General features: G+C 46.4%; 1 pseudogene across 1 annotated transcript in view; it reads right to left on the reverse strand.

Annotated features, from left to right (window-relative positions):
* Positions 1 to 19,151, reverse strand: part of LOC307233563 (glycerol-3-phosphate dehydrogenase 1-like protein) — a 31,559-nt pseudogene extending 12,408 nt beyond the window's left edge. The window contains exon 1 of the transcript in view: positions 19,090 to 19,151. The product of the transcript in view is annotated as a glycerol-3-phosphate dehydrogenase 1-like protein (transcript). The remainder of the gene's footprint in view (positions 1 to 19,089) is intronic.
* Positions 19,152 to 19,365: the final 214 nt, after the last annotated feature.

Raw genomic sequence — 19,365 nt, forward strand, 5'->3', positions numbered from 1 at the left:
CAAACAGGAAACTCTGTTCACAAAATCAGTTTGTATGCAGACGATATCCTGTTGTGCATACGGAACCCAATATCATCCCTACCGGAAGTGTTCAATCTTATATCTTAATTCTCAGCTATCTCAGACTTTTTAATAAATTGGACTAAAACCACAGTCTTACCACTCATCGGGGGGGAATGTAATGCTGCAACCCAGTAACATCACTTAACCATCACAGACAATATTAGATACCTTGGTATTGATATCTCCCCCAATCTATAAGATTTGTTTACCCTTAACTTCACTCCATTGCTCAAATCCATTTAAGAAGACCTCATTCAATGGAACAACCTACCCATCTCACTAATTTGTAGGATAGCGGCAGTGAAAATGAATATACAAAAATAAATTATATATTTTCAATGACCCCAGTGCAACCAACATTACATTGATTTAATACTCTTGACTCAATAGTCAACAAATCTTATTGGAAATACAAGAAACCGAGAATTAAACTAGCAACACAACAGAAAAACAAAGACTGTGGAGGCCTACCGGCCCCAAACTGTCAGGCCCACGGCCTGACAGTTTGGACAGTCAGTCCACCCGGATCCTGGACCCCTCCTCCCGGTCATCATCATCCCTGCCCAGCCCTGCTCCATCCCTAACTGACCGGGTCCCCCCGGCCAGCTCCACCGTGTGGGCTAATAAGCATCCTTTGTCTGCCTCCCGTCTCCCTGTGTCGTGCGTTTGGGTCTCTCCTAGCCTTGGTCGTGACACAAACTTTAGAGACTACTATCTAGCAAACCATCTTCAATTTATAATTAAAGGGTTACAACCAGAGCAACAATTGGCCCATGGATGCCGAGACATTGAACAATCTGAATGACAGGAGTTATCATTATATCATCATTCAAAATGGGTTTTGTGGATGCAGATGTTTGCTCTCACTGTTCCCTTGATACCAGAGATGACTACTTTCATGCCTTTTGGCTCTGCCCACCTATGCTAGCATTCTGCACCAACATCACCAAGAAGCTATCAACACATCTGGGTCGCAGCATTCCATTCTCCCCGCCTATATGTCTTCTCGTGACCTCTCCTCAGTCGACCCACCACTGAAAAACCACCAACCCATTTTGATCGCCTTAACAATGGCCAAGAAAACGATATTACTCAATTGGAAAAAGAGAGATAATCTCACCACATCCCAATGGTTGCAGTTATTAATAGATTACATCTCAATGGAAAAACTATTGGCAATATCCCACAACAATCTTGATTCATTTAATGAAATATTGGTTACTTTTATCACTGACATAACTCCATAATTTAATACTTGAGTCTTCCTAAGTCGGTGCAATGTCATTGTGCTTTGGGGCATGTGGGGATCCTCCTGGTCTGCCCGGGCTCCGCGGTTGGGTGGATGCCTGGGCGGCTCTGGGGACTTCCGTGGTTCGTGGGCCGGTGTTCTTGGGGGATCCCAGGGCCCCACGGGGGAGTTGGGTAGTCTGGGTGGTGGCGCCCGCTCCTTTACCTGAGTTGAGCTGGCCTGTGGCCGGGGGTTGGGGGGTGGGGGGCATGCTCCTGGGAGTATCTACAGCTGGCGTCTGTGTGTAGGTTCCGGGCGTGGTTGTGGGTTCTGGGGCTCAGGTTGGGGATAAGGGGTGTGGGTTGCTGGTTCGGGTTTCTCCCTGTGGGCCGGGTGGCTGGGCCTGTGTGTCATTCTGCATCCCCTGGGGGGGGGGGGGGTTGGCCCGCCGTGCCGGGGCTGGTAAGGCGTTCTGTCTGGTCTTGTCAACCTGAGTCCTGAACCTGGCTGGCTGTGCTAGGCGCGGGGCTCACCATGTGGCCTCCTTCGTGGGGGGCGGTCTCCTGTCATCACACCGGGCTGCCCAGGTACCTGCCCCCTGACGTTCTCGGTGCGCGGGGCGCTCGTCGCTGGGGGGTCGGGCTGTGGGTGGGGGTGCCGTCTGCCGCCCTCTGTTCTGTAGTCCGCATGCTCGGCAGCTGGGGGCTGACCAGGGGCCTGATGGGGGCGTGGAGCTCCATGCATGGCAGAGGCTCAGCGCCCTTGGCTGATCACTGTAGGTTGGCTGCCACCAGGAGCGGGAGGTGGGCACACTGGGGCGCGGTTGGGTCCGGGGGAGGGGGTCTGCGTGGTTGCTCCCCGGCCTGCTGCACCCCTGGATCGATCCGGTCGCGACTCGCCTATCTCTCCCAGTGCCAAAACTCATTCTCAGCACAAACACCACACAATAGACCGAGGGCTTGCGGGATGGGCGGGTGCAGGCTATGTGGGTGGGGATTCGGCGGGCAGCTGCCATCTTGCCTGTCACGCTCCTGCCCAAGCGTGCTTCTCGTCCGTCCCAAAATTTGAATCCCACTCACATTAGCTTAGAACACATACACTGGCACACCAATCCTACTCCGAACAACACTCCATCGGACCAGGGTCTGCGGGACAGGAGGGGTACGAGTGATTCGGGTTTGACTTGTCTGAAGGGCTCGCACCCCCAACACTGCAATTACCAACAGCACACATTGAGCACTGGGGGTTTTTTTCCAGGGTGGACAGTCGCTGGCGGGTCGGTGTGGGGGCGTAGTTGGCCGGGGGGCAGTCGGCTTGCGCCTGGTGGTTTGGGACGTGCTGCGACCTGGCGGGGCTGCGGAGAGTGCTGCTGGGTGCCTTCCGGGGCCCCTGGGGGGGCTGCTTGCCGTTGTGGGTGTGGGTTGGTGTGTCGGGGGCAGCTGTAGGCCTTTTGCTTCTGCGGCCCGGCTTCTCTGCGGTGGGCGCCCCTGGTGCTGGGGGTGGTGGAATGCTTGTATATCTGGCAGCCTGCTGGCATCGGTGGGGAGGGGGGTAACATCGAGGTCCCCCGCGCTGAGCACACGCTGCTACTTGTAAGGGCACTTGGCGTTCGGCGGGCCTGTATACCTGGAGGCCTGCCAGACTAACTCTGTCCTGAATGCAATGCCATACAAATACTATGTGTTGTATGCCCAGCATGCTGACAGCACAGGTTCAAAAAAACAACAGAAAAATTGCTTGGTGAGATTTATGGAGAAAGACATCTTGAAAACTCTGCTTTCAAAAGTCTGCTGTTGCTGTACATATCTCACTTAAAAACATACATAGAAGTAACTGATTTTATATAATAACTTAATATTCAGGATTTTCTCAAAGTCAAAAACCTCCCCTTGCTGTGGCCTCAGTAAGTGTAAGTTAAAACCAGAATTGGGATGAAACTACTTTGTTTTTACTTTTTAGTGGGTATAAGTACAATGATTTTCTTGGACGTCTTTCTACATGTGAGTATGAAGATAAGTTCATCTTTTATAATTAGAAATGTTGACTAATGCAGAAGAAGTTCAGAAAATTTGACAAAAAATAAATATGGATTAATCAGACAAATGGTTGAAAAAAGCGAGTGGCTCTGATCTCCTTCAAATTCTCATTATCCCCTTTTCTAAATGAGCATCAAGGCAGCTTCATCCAAAGTTTCTTAAGTCACACACAAAGTCTGATATGATATTGTAGTCGGCTAGGGCTGCGTCAAGCAAGCAACTAAGTAAGACATTTTTATTCAAAACCAAGCCCATTTTTTATTTCTCAGAGTGCTCAGCATACATTTTCCACAGTGTTGTCACAGCAGCAGGTCACTAATGGTACACACACTCTCACTCCTTGTGCAACAATCTTAACACATAAAAGTAATAACAATCTATCATAACACATGTAACATGGCCTACTAACACTAACAACAGCATAACAATTAATATTACTTAACAATGAACATATCATAAAGCAATCCCCTTCCCCGACAACCCCAAAACACACAAACAAAGCATGCCGGGAAATCTCCACCCCCCTCTATTCCCCAACACAAGATAAATCCACTCTCAGTCCATCATGGTGTAGTCCAGAGGTTTAAATCAGCTTTCTACCTGGCAAGAGCTGGGGATTTAACTTCCCTAACAGCCAGATAAGAGAGAAAAAGAGGGAGAGTGGGGGGAGCAGAAACAGCCTGCACTGTTACAGTGGCATTACATGTTACATAAAATGTATTTTTATGGCTTTTACGAGTTTTCTTTTATGTGGGGACTGAGTTCTGTGAATTTTTTTAAATTTTATTTATTTGTACTTTCTTTTTTAACGATTGAATTGCTTGGTTCCAAATGTATCTTGTGTCCTCAGGATTACCATAGCTCCGTACATCGACAATCTCTTTACTTTGTGGCCAGCAAATTGTTGGATCAACACAGTGTTAAAAATGACATGTCTTGTGAGGTATTATCCAAGTCCCTACACCATTATCTTACCATTTGTCTATCTGTGCATGATTTGACAAAAAAAAGCCTTTCTTGAAAGCAGAGCTACATTCTCCTTTTACCATGAAATGAGTACTAGGCTGGTAACATAGTTTGGCTGGCATTGAGGTACGTATACAGGTAAATTGACACTATTGCAAGAAATCATAAGCTTATGGTAAAAAGCAATTCAAGAAAATGTGTGCAGTTTTCATGTCCCTCTACAGAGGAGAGAGAATAACCATGGTTTCTAGGGGAAAAAAAAGAAACGGCACAGAAACGGGCATGAACGAGGATTTTTTTTCAAGCAGGAGCCAATAGGTATTCACATTGTTTTACTTATTAGGTAGGTATTTACATTGTTTATTGAGCTAGCAAGCCTGCTATCCAACTATGTAGCTTGAGCACCATTTCACAGTTCTTGGTATGAGAGTGGCTATAGATAGATATAGATAGATAGATGGATACTGTCGTGGCTTAACAAAGCTCCAGAGTTGGGGCCGGTAAAAAACTGGGTCTCAGCTCGGCACTCTTATTTTATAAGGTCGACGTTAAAATTCTTAAGCCGAAGCGTGTGAATTATTGTGGTCAAACAGATTCAGGTTGAGGACTGTAAATGATTGCAGTCGAAAAGATTCAAGCCGAGGCCTGTGAATTACTGCAGTCGAAAAGATTCACAGCTGAGGCCTGTGAAGAAGAAAGCCTGGATCTGGGCCTGGCACTCTTATCTTCCACTGACCTTCAAATCCTGGGAAAAAAAAATCACTGGAACAGAACAGAATCTGATGCATATAAGTTTTATTGTGTATCGGGAAAAAAACCAGAAACAAGAATAAAACTCGGAGGAGGCTTCGCAAAACCTGGCTACTTTTCTTCCCCTCTTCTTCTATCTTTATAGTCTCGCGAAGCATTTGCTCATTTACATATCTCGCCTCTTTTTGTGTCAGAAAATATTCAGAAATCTGTTTTGAGCCACTCATAGTCCTAATCCTTTGTTCACTTGTCCTCTGATATCATTCCTCAACCAGCCAATCGCAGCCTTCATAGCGGAACACCCTCCTATCTCTTGAGAGAAGGCCTATCTGTAATTTTTCCAACCAGCTGGCTTCCAAATAAACAAAAAGACTGGTTCTGCTGACTCTGCAGTTATGGCTTGTCCCTCAAATGACCTCCGGAGATAGTGCCCTCTATTCGTCATACGATATACTAAACTTTAGCTCTATCTAGTGGTTATAAGGTCTACTATATTTCAAAGGGATTTTTTAATTGGATATTTTTATACATTCAATATAGTTGTTATCACATCGGATTTAGTATAAACTAATCTCTGTGCCCCTCCCCCTCCCTCTCCCTCTCTGTCCCCCTCCCTCTCCCGCTCTCTCCCTCTCTGTCCCCCTCTCTCCCTCCCTCTCTCTCTCTCTGTCCCCCTCTCTCTCTCACTTGGAAAAGTGACGACAGGAGACCCCTTCCACCGAAGGAGGCCACATGGTGAGCCTCGCGCCTAGCACAGCCAGCCAGGTTCAGGACCCTGGTTGACAGGAACAGACGGAACGCCTAACCAGCCCCGGCACGGCGGGCCACCCCCCCCCCCACGGGATGCAGAATGACACACAGGCCCAGCCAACCGGTCCACAAGGAGAGACCCGAACCAGCAACCCACACCCCCTGTCCCCAACCCGAGCGCCAGAACCCACAACCACGACGGGCCACCCCCCCCACTGGACGCAGAAGGACACACAAGCCCAGCCACCCTGCCCATGGGGCGGGCGACCCCAGCGGCTGGCCACAGGTTGATATCGGTGGGAACAGCAAGGTCTCTTTTCCATTCCATTGTAGGTAAATATAAGGTGTCATCTGTTTTTGATAAAAGTTTGTGTATTCTGGAAAAGGGATTTTTCAAGTGACCGATATGAGTGAGATGTTCAATCATTTGAGATGGTTGTAGGATGTTGTTTGTCATTTTGATTTTAACTTTTAGAGACTGCTGTAATTGAAGAAATTGAAGGAAGCTGTGGCCACGGGCATTATACCTTTGGGTTAAAGTTTGGAAGGATATAAGCCAATTATTTTCCAAAATGTGTTCCAGATGAGTAATTCCTTGTCTTTTCCAAGACCTAAAGATAATTGGTCTGTTTTTAACCAGAAAATCTGGATTGTGCCATGTTGGCATGAATTTGTTTGGAGACAGAGTGTGACCACTGAGTTTGAGGAATTTCCACCAGGCTGACAGAGTTGTTGCGATAAATGGGTTTTTAAAGCAAATATGTTTCCTTAATGATTCAGTAAGGAATGGGAGATCAGATAATGATAACTCTCGACATTCTGCTTGTTCAGTGTCTCGCCATCCATGGGCCAATTGTATTCTGGTTGTAACCATTTAATTATAAGTTGAAGATGGTTTGCTAGATAGTAGTATCTAAAGTTTGGGGCTGCTAGGCTTCCACAGTCTTTATTTTTCTGTATTGTTGCTAGTTTAATTCTCGGTTTCTTGTCCAATAAGATTTATTGACAAGTGAGTCTAGAGTATTAAACCAATTGGTTTTGGTTGGTTTGGTTGGTCATTGAAAATACATTGTTTATTTTTGGATGTAGATTCATTTTCACTGCTGCTATCCTACCAATTAGTGAGATGGGTAGGTTATTCCATCCAATGAGGTCTTCTTCAATGGATTTGAGCAATGGAGTGAAGTGAAGGGTAAACAAATCTGACAGATTGGTGGATATCAATACCAAGGTATCTAATATTGCCTGTTGTGATGGTTATGGGAAGTTTTTGGGTTGCAGCATTGCAGTCCAGCCCACTCAGTGGTAAGACTGTGTTTTTTTTGTCCAATTTATTAAATAGTCTGAGATAGATGAGAATTTATATATAAGATTGAAAACCTCCGGTAGGGATGATATTGGGTTCCGTATGTACAACAAGATATTGTCTGCATACAAACTGATTTTGTGAACAGAGTTTCCTGTTTGTATGCCTACGATATTACTGTTTTGACGGATGGCCGCCGCGAGGGGTTCAATAAAGATGGCGAATAGTAAAGGGGAGAGCGGACATCCTTGTCTTGTGCCACATTGTAGAATGAAACGCTGTGAAGTGTAACCATTGGTGATGAAGCCAAATTTGTTGAGGATTGAAAAGAGATATGTCCAATTAACTCTATCAAATGCTTTTTCGGCATCCAAAGAGGCAATAATAGCATTAAAATTGTTCCTTTGAGATATGCGGATCAGACTGAATAAATGACGCATATTGCTGGATGATTGCCTGCCTTTGACAAAGCCTGTTTTGTATGGGTGAATTATAATTTGAATTACTTTTTCAATTCTGTTGGTTAGTGTTGTACTTAATACTTACGTCACAATTAATAAGACTTATTAATGCAATCTGGGTCACCTCAGGGCTCTGCAGCAAACACCATCTGCAAAGACCTCCTGCTCTGTTGGCCCGTTGATCTGTCGATCTGCAGTTAACAAGGCCGACTTTATTTCTGGATATGCTAACCACCTCGCCTTGGAGCTCCTTGCTCTCACTTAGCCATGGATTAAACATAAAAATAGTGCAACCACCGGCTGGGCTTTCCACAAACTACTCATTCTTCTACACCTCCGGACCATCTGGCCGTGGTGGTGGGACTGGCCTGCTAATTTCCAACACATGGAAATTTAATCCACTGCTGCCTTTAAACAACTTTGTCTCCTTTGAATTCCATGCCATCTTGGGTGACTGCTCCGGTAAAAGCCTATGTGGTCGTCATCTAACGTCCACCGGTGTCAGGGTTCGCCAGGGGCCTTCCGGCATCGGCCACTAGATGCCACCAGTACTGCCTCATCAATGTTGCTTTGTTTCAGTTCCTGATTACCCAGTCTCATTAGGTTATATGTTTCACCTGACCTTCTGCCTGGCACCTGCCCTCCTCGAGGACATCTCTTCTCTCTCTCTGCCCCTGAGACTAGAGCCATGGAGGAGTCCATCCGGGAGGCGCTCACCTCAGGTTTCATCCGCCCTTCCACCTCCCCGGCAGGCGCAGGCTTTTTCGTGGGTAAGAGGGATGGCGGCCTGCGTCCCTGCATTGATTACCGTGGTCTGAACAAGATCACGGTCAAGAATCGCTACCCCCTTCCTCTCATGTCCACATCTTTCGAGCAACTGCAAGGCGCCACCATCTTCACCAAACTCGATCTTCGAAACGCATACAATCCCGTCCGTGTCCGTGAGGGGGATGAGTGGAAGCCCACCTTCAACACACCCACCGGCCATTATGAATACCTGGTCAGGCCTTTTGGATTGGCCAATGCTCCCGCTGTCTTCCAAGCCTTTGTAAACGACGTCCTGCGTGAATTTCTCAACCGCTCCGTGTTCGTCTACATCGATGACATCCTCATCTTCTCCAGGACCCTTCCTGAACACATGCAGCATGTGAGACAGGTCCTTCACTGTCTGCTCGCCAATGGCCTCTATGTGAAACTGGAGAAGAGTGAGTTCCACGCCACCATCATTCAGTTCCTGGGGTTTGTCATCACCGAGGGTCACGTCCAGATGGATCCCGCCAAGACTGAAGCCGTCTGTGACTGGCCAACACCCACCTCAGTCAAACAGGTGCAGCGCTTCCTCGGGTTTGCCAACTTTTACAGACGATTAATTCGGAGTTTTAGCACTGTGGCTGCTCCTCTTACTGCCCTCACAGGACATCCACAGCCCGCTTCGTCTGGACTGCTGAGGCTGATGGGGCGTTCAGGGCTCTCAAGACGTGGTTCACCACTGCCCCTGTCCTGGCCACACCAGAGCCTACCATAACCTTCGTTGTGGAGGTGGAAGCTTCCGATGTGGGAGTGGGAGCGGTTCTGTCCCAAAGGACTCACGACAAGAAGCTCCATCCATGTGCCTTCTTCTCCCGTCGCGAACTATAACATAGGGAACCGAGAGCTACTGGCAGTCAAACTGGCGCTGGAGGAGTGGCGGCACTGGCTGGAGTAGGCCCATCACCCATTTAGCGTCTGGACCGACCACAAGAACCTGACATACATTCAGGACGCCAAACGCCTCAACTCTCGTCAAGCCCGATGGGCCCTCTTTTTCAATCAGTTCAACTTCATCCTGTCATACCGTCCCGGGTCCAAGAACCTCAAGCCCGACGCTCTCTCCAGACAGTTAGACGCTCCTGAGCTGGTTGAACTCTCCGAGCCCATTCTCCAGAGCTCCCGCATCTTGGCTCCGGTCCGCTGGGGAATCGAGACGCAGGTCCGGTAGGCCCAAAGGAATGATGCGGATCCCGGCAACGGCCCCCCCGGGTCACCTGTTTGTCCCGAAGGCTGTCCCGTCACACAACGCTCTCGTTTCCAGGCCCACGAAATTCTTATTTGTTTTTTGTCCATTTTTGGTACTTGTTTCAAGTAAACCTTTATTTTTGCCACCTCACCTCTGCCTCGTTCTCTGCACCTGGGATCACACGGCATAACCTGGTAACAACCGGGACAACTAGGTGACTTCCTACATGAGCTTGACACCCTGCTGTCATCAATTCCTGAGCATGAGTGTCCCATGCTCGTCCTCGGTGACATGAACATCCACTTGGACAGTGCGAGCTCGGCTGACTTCCTGTCTTTGGTTCGCTCGTTCGACCTAAGACAGGTCCCGACTCCACCGACTCACAAGGCTGGCAAAGAGCTTGATCTCATTCTTGCTCGGAGCTGTACCACGGACAACCTATGGGTCACTCCTCTTCATCTCTCCGACCACTTCTTCATCCACTTCAATGTCCAGCTACCAAAGCAACCCCCCACCTCCCCACCCATGGTTACTATCCGCAGCAAACTCCGCAACTTGTCTCCCACCCACTTCTCCTCTGTGCTCTCCTCTTCTCTTCCACCCCACGGCACTTTCTCCTCTCTGCAGGTTAATGATGCCACTGACTCCCTCTGCTCCACCTTGAGCTCATGTCTGGATAGCCTGTGTCCACTATCCACCAGACCTGCTCGATCAACCCAGTCGCACCCTTGGCTGACTGACACCCTCCGGACAACGCGCACTGACCTCAGAGCAGCTGAGAGGAAATGGCACAAATCCAAAACAATTGAGGATCTTGCAAGCAACCAGACACTGCTGTCCTCCTTCTCTTCCAGCATCACTGCTGCTAAGAAGGCCTTCTTCAACGATAGGATCAACGGTGCCACAGACACACGTAAGTTATTCGCCACCTTCAAGTCTCTGCTTTACCCTCCACCACCTCCCCCAGCTACTAACCTCACTGCTGACTGCCTTGCCTCCTTTTTTACTAACAAAGTGGCAGCCATCAGCAGCCAATTCACTAAACAACTTACTCACAACCTGTCTTCTCCAGCCCTCAGCTCATGGTTCCCTGGTTTCACCCCCCTTGCTGAAAGTGAGGTATCTAAACTACTAACATGTAGCCGTCCTACTTCCTGTCCGCTAGATCCGATCCCATCTAACCTCCTTCAAGCCATATCACCGACTATCACCCCGGCAATCACACATATGATTAATTCTTCCCCAACTTCCGGCACTTTCCCTTCCACTTTCAAAGTGGCTCGGGTCGCACCACTGCTCCAAAAACCCTCACTCGATCCCAATCAAGTAGAAAACTATCGGCAGTCTCTCTCCTCCCATTCCTTTCCAAAACCTTAGAGAGGGCGGTCTCTAGACAGGTTACAGAATACCTGTCAAGAAACAACCTTCTCGATACACTTCCATCTGGCTTCCAAGTGGTCACTCCACCGAAACAGCCCTGTTGTCTGTGACAGAGGCCTTAAAAACTGCTAGAGCTGCTGCCAAATCCTCGGTTCTCATTCTGCTAGACTTATCAGCTGCTTTTGACACTGTCAATCACAGCATACTCCTGTCCATACTCTCAAGTATGGGCATAACGGGCAGTGCACTTTCCTGGTTCGAATCTTACCTTACTGGGCGCTCGTTCAGTGTGACATGGCAAGGCCAGCTGTCTGTGCCTCACAACCTCACCACAGGGGTGCCCCAAGGCTCGGTGCTAGGACCACTCCTCTTTGCCATATACACCACCTCACTGGGCCCGATCATCCGCTCACATGGCTTTTCATATCACTGCTATGCGGATGATACTCAACTCTATCTGTCCTTCCCGCCCGACGACCCCACTGTCTCAACGTGGATCTAGGATTGTCTCGCTGACATATCCACATGGATGAAGGATTATCATCTTCAACTAAATCTGGCGAAAACGGAACTGCTGGTCTTCCCGGCCAAGCAAGGTATTTATCACAACATTGATATTAAAATTGACTCTCTATCTTTTGTTCCTACCAAGGCTGCAAGAAATCTTGGTGTCATTATTGATGACCAACTGACATTCTCGGACCATGTTGCCGCCGTCTTGGTGATGTCCCGTCTCGACTACTGCAACGCCCTCTTAACAGGCTTGCCGGCCTGTGCGGTGAAGCCACTACAGATGATACAGAATGCGGCGGCGCGACTGGTGTTCAACCAGCCAAAGAGGGCACATGTCACTCCGCTGCTCATCGAGCTCCACTGGTTACCTGTGGCCGCTAGCATCAAGTTCAAGTCTCTTATGCTGGCCTACAGAGTGATTGCTGGGAATGCTCCCGCCTACTTAAATGCTTTTGTAAGAGCACATGTTGCCCCCCGGATGCTGCGCTCGTCAAATGAGCGTCGCCTGGCTCTGCCGACCATACAGCCACGGCAATCCAGGCTATTCTCATTTGTAGTTCCACGTTGGTGGAACGAGCTGCCAAAAATGACCAGAGCAGGGACCTCCCTCTCTGTCTTTAAGAAGCACTTAAAGACCCAGCTCTTCAGTGAGTACCTCCTCTCCTAACCTACAATTACTTACCACTACTTAGCAGTATTTATTGTTACACTAATGTCTCTGTTGCAATGTAGCTTGAATGTTATTCTCCCTTGTAAGTCGCATTGGATAAAAGCGTCTGCTAAATGACTAAATGTAAATGTAAATGTAAATCTTCAGCTGCCTTGTCAGCAGTGACACTTGTAGGTGTGGAAACACGTTACGATGTATTGACTCCTCACTAGATTCACCATCTCTCTGACATGTATTTGGCTCTGGCAGGGGCTGACGAATGAAAGTCGTCCATCATCAAGGATGTGCGTCTTTAAGGTTCTGATGCTTAGTTTATGCACATCCCAAGGAAAACCTCACCTATGAGGACCCAGCCTAAGTCCAGTCTCTGTGCAAAGGGAGTGTTGCCTGGCCCATTGACTTGTTGCCTCACCTTGTGCACTCTGAGGATATCTCTTCAAAGCAAGAGTATAATCTGAGCATTTTGATCCAGTTATGGGATGTAAGTCGCAACTGGACATGAGTGAGTGTGCTGACATGCTGCCTCCAGTGTCTGTATCTCTGTCCTATTGTCCAGAATTTCATCACAGTCAATCAGTGGAGGATCAATGACTGTGAGGATCAATGACTATCCCTCCATTATCAGCCTCAACCTGGAGGCCAACTGCTCTTCTTCCTGTTGTTTCCATCACTCCTACACACGTTTTCAGTGAGTAAGGGGATGGGTCATTTTCAATCCCAAACTCCTCAAAGAAGCTTGATTTTGCTAAAGAGTGATTACTCTGATCATCAAGAATTAAGTACACTTTGAGCTTCCAGGTTGCCTCTGTGGGTATACCTTTACCAGGCATATCTTGGAGCAAGAACAAGCTGAAAGGCCCAGACCAAACTTCTCAGTGCAGTGGGAAGTGATAGTTGTTGGAGGGTTGAGACTTCCTTCTTCCCCTGCTGTAGGCTCTCACTCTCAAGTGGGAGGCCTGGAGGTCCAGGGGGCAGGGCCTGGATGCATTGCTGTGCGTATAGTACAAACATATGGTCTAAGTTTAGATCTGCATGCCTATTATTTATGTTCAAAGGGAAACCTAATTGTGACGCAAAGACAGCTGAGGAGTCAGCTGCTGGGGCCTCTGGAAAACAGGAAAATTATTAATCATGCAGTCAGCCACTATTAAAATAGACTAATGACCAAAGAAGGAAGAATAGGTGCTCTGTTGAAAATAGGGGGTGGGGGGGGGGGTCGGCATACAGAAACAGGATCCCTCAGATGAGGATCCTGAAAGGGGAGCCCCAAGATACTCAACCTCATCTCGACTGCTGCATCTTCTTTAAGTTAAAGATTTGAAGACTCTCCACACCATGACATGCTGTGGTAGTCACTTCCGCATTCTCTGCACTTGAGCACTGTCTTTGGTGAAGTGGGTTAACGAGGCCTGGCTCCAAAACCTCTACATTTGGCGAGGGAATGAGGTTTGCTGTGGATGGGGCAATTCTTCATCAGATCATTGATGTGTGTTGCTGTCTGTCTGTACTGCTATCAGGTGTTGTAGTGATGTCTGTCTTGTGCACATATATGGGAGTTCTTGAATTACTTTGTCTCTGTGAAGGCTTCTTATACTTGATAGGATGACTGACCAGAAAAGGACAAACTTGGGTCATTTCTAGTTCTAGCCTCTCTACAGATGAACAGTGTGAAGAAGGAGAATGGTGGGAAGCAGGGTCCTCTTTGATCTTTGCACCCAGCGAGATCCATTTTGCCTGGTGGCCATGGGGGAGTTTCTCCACAATTGTGTTGATGCCATGAGCTATGTCCAGGTAAGCTAGACCAGGAAGGTATCAATCTTCTTTAGTGAACTGCAACTCTATAAGCAAATCTCTGAGGTCTCTAAGTTTGATGTGATTCCTACTAGTTATGCAGGGAAAACTATCTAGCTTACTGAATAGAGCACTCTCTAATACCTCTGGAGCAGCGCAACAATCCAGGAGCCTGTCCCATACCAGCAGTCGAGTAGCATGCAGGTCTGTAACATACACTGAGCAAATTCTTCTAACATGCTCTGGCGATTCTTTGCCTAACCACCTTACTAAGAGATCTAGCTCTTCGCTAACAGTGAGATCTAAGCCATGGATGGCATTAGTAAAGGATGATTGCCATAATCTGTAGCTCTCAGGTCTATCATCAAACTTAGTGAGTGCAGCGGTCACAAGTTCTCTTCATGCTAAGGTTGATATTGGTGGGAACAGCAGGGTCTCTTCCCCATTCAATTGTGGGTAAAGATAAAGTGTCAGTAGGGAGTAGGCTTCAGCCAGGAGTAGGCTTCGGCCAGGAATTCTTCCTGGCCTCAGTTGGGTGTTGGGGTTATGTGGTGTGTGGATGAGAAGGTTTGAGCAGACATTCAAACCTGACGCTCGTTGATTGGGCTAATGAGCGGCAGGTTTATAAACCCTGTCCACACACTCAGGAGAGGAGCGCCGTCATGACATGGTCAATCTGCTCCTGGCTAATTCCACCTAGCCGCCTCTCTAAAATAAACTGATGTCTGCAACCCATCGTCGTCTGTGTCTATGTGCCAGAGGGCCGTTAAATCGTCACTTGGGTGGCGTGTGGAGGACAGAACTACCACAGGGATCTTTAAAATTATCGATACGATAAGATGTTCAATCATTGGAGGTAGTTGTAGGATGTTGTTAGTCAATTTGAGGTTAACTTTTATAGACTGCTGTAGTTAATGGAATTGAAGGAAGCCGTGGCCACCGATATTATACCTTTGGGTTAAGGTTGGGAAGGAAAAATGCAATTGTTTTCAGAAATGTGTTCCAGATGAGTAATTCCTTGTCTTTACCAATACCTGAAGAATATTATTTAACCAGAAAATTTGGGTTGCGCCAGATTGGCGGGAATTTGTTTGGAGATTGAGTGTGACCACTGAGTTTGAGGAATCTCCACCAGGCTGACAGAGTCGTTGCTATGAATTGGTTTTTAAAGCAATTATGTTTCCTTATTGATTTAGTAATGAAATGGAGATCAGATAATGATTACTCCTGTTATTCTGTTTGTTCAATCCATGGCCCAATTGTTGCTCTGGTTGTAACCATTTAATTATGAATTGAACATGGTTCGCTACATAGCAGTATCTGAAGTTTGGGGCTGCTAGGCCTCCACAGTTTTTGTTTTTTTTGGAGTGTTGTTTGTTATCTAGTTTAGTTTAGTTTATCTCTCGGTTTCTTGTATTTCCAATAAAATGTATTGACTATTGAGACTACAGTATTAAATCCATGTACTGTTGGTTGCACTGGGATTATTGAAAATATATAGGGTTTTTTTGTAGTATATTCATTTTCTCATTCACAGCTGCTATCCTACCAATTAATGAGATGAGAAGGTTGTTCCACCGAATGAGGTCTTCTTCAATGGATTTGAGCATCCCTTTCTATGTCGCTCTCAGACGAGCCTTCCATCGGTGTCTCCAGTCATCCCTTTTCTCCATACATCTGATCATCTCCTTTGTGTTTTCCACACCAGCATCTTTCCTTAGCACGTCCACATAGGTAGATGCATGACGTCCTCTTGATCGATGCCCGTGTGTTGGTTCCCACAGTACAAGCTTTTTGGCCGGGAGTTCTCAGTGGCAGTGGCATTCGCCTGCTAGTCTCATCCTCCTTACTGCTATCTTCTCTGATACACTGGGTAGTGCCCCATACAGACGTTGGTTGGTAATGTGTTTGTCCTGGTTGATGTTCAGTACCACACGTAACATTCTGGTGTAGCACCCATCCAGGGGCTTCTGTAGGGCCTTTGTTAGTGTCCAGCACTCACAGCCGTATAGGAAAATGGACTCCACGGTGGCAGAGAAGAAACTGATCTTGATGTGTCGGGGGAGGTTGGATTTCTACACATTGGTCATGCCATTAAGTGCTCTCCAGGCAAGTGCTTTCCTCACATTAAGGTCCTTTTCTGTGGAGCCCACCCATGCGCCCAGGTATTTAAAGTCATTGACCTCTTTTAGCTCTGAGCCTATTAGGGGTTATTAGGGGTGGGTGTTTCTGGGGGATGTTGTAGGTCATGACCTCGGTTTTCTTTGCGTTTAGCATGAGGCCGACCTTAGAACACTCTAGCTCAACTCTGGTCAGGAGATCCTGTGCCTGCTTCATGTTGTTAGATAGCAGGCAGATGTCATCAGTGTAGTCCAGGTCTGTCAGGGTTTCTGCAGGGTGTCTCGTGGACCTTCTTGGTGTGATAGTGAAGCCGAGCTCCGGCTGGAGTAAAGTTAAGGGTAAACAGATCTGACAGATTGGTGGAGATATCAATACCAAGGTATCTAATGTTGCCCATTGCGATGGTTACTGGAAGTTTCTGGGTTACAGCATTGCAGTCCTCCCCACTGAGTGGTAAGACCATGGTTTTAGTCCAATTTATTGAATAGTCTGAGGTAGCTGAGAATTTAGATAAAAGATTGCAGTAGCACTTCAGTAGGGATGATATTGGGTTCTGTAAGTACAACAAGATATTGTCTGCATAGAAACTGATTTTGTGAACAGAGTTCAATGTTTGTATGCCAATGATTTTATGGTTTTGATGAATGGCCGCCGCGAGGGGTTCAATAAAGAATACTAAAGGGGAGAGCGGACATCCTTGTCTTGTGTCGCATTGTACAGTGAAACGCTGTGAAGGGTAACCATTAGTGATGACAGATGCCGATGGGGAGTTGTACAGGATTCTGATCCATTGAATGAGTGACTCTTTCAAGGCCACATTTGTTGAGGGTTGAAAAGAGACATGTCCAATTAATTCTGTCAAATGCTTTTCGGCATCTAAAGAGGCAATAATAATATTAAAGTTGTTCCTTTGAGATATGCTGATCAGACTGAATAAACAGTGCATATTGTTAGATGAGTGTTTGCCTTTGGCAAAGCCTTTGTGGTCTGTGTGAATAATGAAAGAAATTTATTTTTCAATTCTGTTGGTTAGTGTTTTACTAATAATCTTTAAATCACAATTAATAAGGGTTATGGTCTATAACTGGAGGTGAGGGTTGGGTCGTTATTGGGTTTTAGGAAAACCGAAATGAGAGCGGTATTCATGTGCGGAGGCATGGTGGAGGTTGACTTGATATCTGTAACCATTCTGATGAATAACGGGGATATAAGTGGCCAGAACCGTTTATAGAATTCCACTGGGTAGCCATCAGATCCGGGTGACTTATTCATGGGCATAGAGTAGAGAGCTCTCCTGGGTTCTTCTAGAGTATGTCGTTGATCTGATGTGGTAGCCTGCTCTGTCTAAAGTTTAGGGAGGTCGATATCATCAAGGAATGAGTGAATGTTTGATATATTTGATTCATTATCTGAGTGATATAGCTTATTATAAAAGTCTCTAAATATGTTATGTATGTCTTGTATGTTATCCTACCCTGTGGATCTTTGATGGCTGTAATATGTGTTTTTTCTCTATCGTGTTTGAATTGATTGGAAAGAAATTTATCTGATTTGTCATTGAATTCAAAATTATTTGCGACGAATTGTATCTTTTGATGGATGATATTATCAAGTTCAGATTAAATTGTTCGGATCTCTTGTTGGGAGTGCAGGTCTTTTAATCGTTGTTCGGGTCTATTTTGGCATTCTTCTCCTTTCTTTTTCTTGTGAGTGGAGAATGAAATAATACTACCTGTTCGAAACTGCCTTAGCCATTTCCCAGAGTAAGGATGGGGATACTTCTGGAGAGTCATTCAGTTCAATGAATGAAGTCCATTCTCTGGAAAAGAAATGGTTAAATTCTTTATTTGTCAAAAGTGATGTGTTAAACCGCCACCTGCTGGGAGGGTTCCGGTTGGTTTCATTTTTGAGGTTGAAACTAATCTGCCTGTGATCAGAGATTACCATAGGGTGCATTTCAGGATTAGTGATTTTGGACAATGTGGAGTTACTTGTCAATAAATGATAACTTCTAGAGAGGCTTTGGTGGGGTGGTGAATAATATGTATATTCTCTATTATGTGGACTATTTGAGCGCCAACAATCAACAAGAGCAAGATCACTCACATATTGTTTTATGGTATCCGATGAACGCCAAGCTTTGTGATTATTTCTGGTTTGAGAATGGTCTTAACTTGCATCCAGTGCTGTGTTGAAGTCTCCTCCCAATATAAAAATTGAGTCAGAGAATTCTTAGAGTTTTGAAAATATATTGTGAAAGAAATTTTAATCGTCCTTATTGGGGCCATAAATATTAGCTATGGTTAATTTTATAAGATAAGATAAACCTTTATTAGTCCCACAACAGGGAAATTTGCACAGTTACAGCAGCAAAAAGTGAAAGCAGAAAATAGAGAGCATCAATAAAGAATTGTAGTAACTAAAAGTAAGTAAGAATCAAGGTACTATACACACTATAAAATATATAGAAAATATATACCTGAGTAGAAACAACATAAATAGGAATTAAAGTAATCAATAGCTTTGCACATATTTTGACAAATTGCACATCAGGGAGGGTGCTTTTTTTTTATAAGAAAATTGCACTTTGGATTTTTTACAGTTTCCCACATTTTGGGTGAAGCAGCCTATCAGTAAAGGAGCTCTGCGGTCCCATCAGAGTCTTATGCATTGGGTGGGGTTCGTTCTCCATCATGGATGACAGCTTAGCCATCATCCTCCTTTCTCCCACCACCTGCACTCGGTCCAGGGGGCACCCCAGGACAGAGCTGGCCTTCTTGATCAGTTTATTAAGTCTCTTCCTGTCAGCTGTTGTGACGCTGTTTCCCCAACAGACCACTCCATAAAAGATGGCTGATGCCACCACGGTTTCGAAGAAGGTCCTCAGGAGAGCCCCCTGCACTCCAAAGGACCTAAGTCTTCTGAGCAGATAAAGTCTGCTCTGACATTTCTTGCAAAGTGCATGTGTGTGATGAGTCCAGTCCAGTTAATTGTTCAGGTGAACACCCAGGTACTTGTAAGAGTCAACTATCTCAATATCCATTCCCTGGATGTTCACCGGAGTCGGGGAGGCGGTCTATGCCTGCGGAAATCCACCACCAGCTCTTTGGTTTTCCCCATGTTTATCTGTAAGCGGTTCCGCTGGCATCAGTCCACAAAGTCCAGAATGAGTTCTCTGTACTCCCTGTCGTCCTCATCTGTGATGAGGCCGATGATTGCAGAGTCATCAGAGAACTTTTGCAGGTGACAGCTGGTTGAGCTGTACATGAAATCTGCAGTGTAGAGGGTGAAGAGGAAAGGTCACAAGACCGTTTCTTGCGGGGCCCCCGCAGAT

The sequence above is a fragment of the Zeus faber genome, assembly GCF_960531495.2.
Source record: "Zeus faber genome assembly, chromosome: 8".
NCBI lineage: Eukaryota > Metazoa > Chordata > Actinopteri > Zeiformes > Zeidae > Zeus > Zeus faber.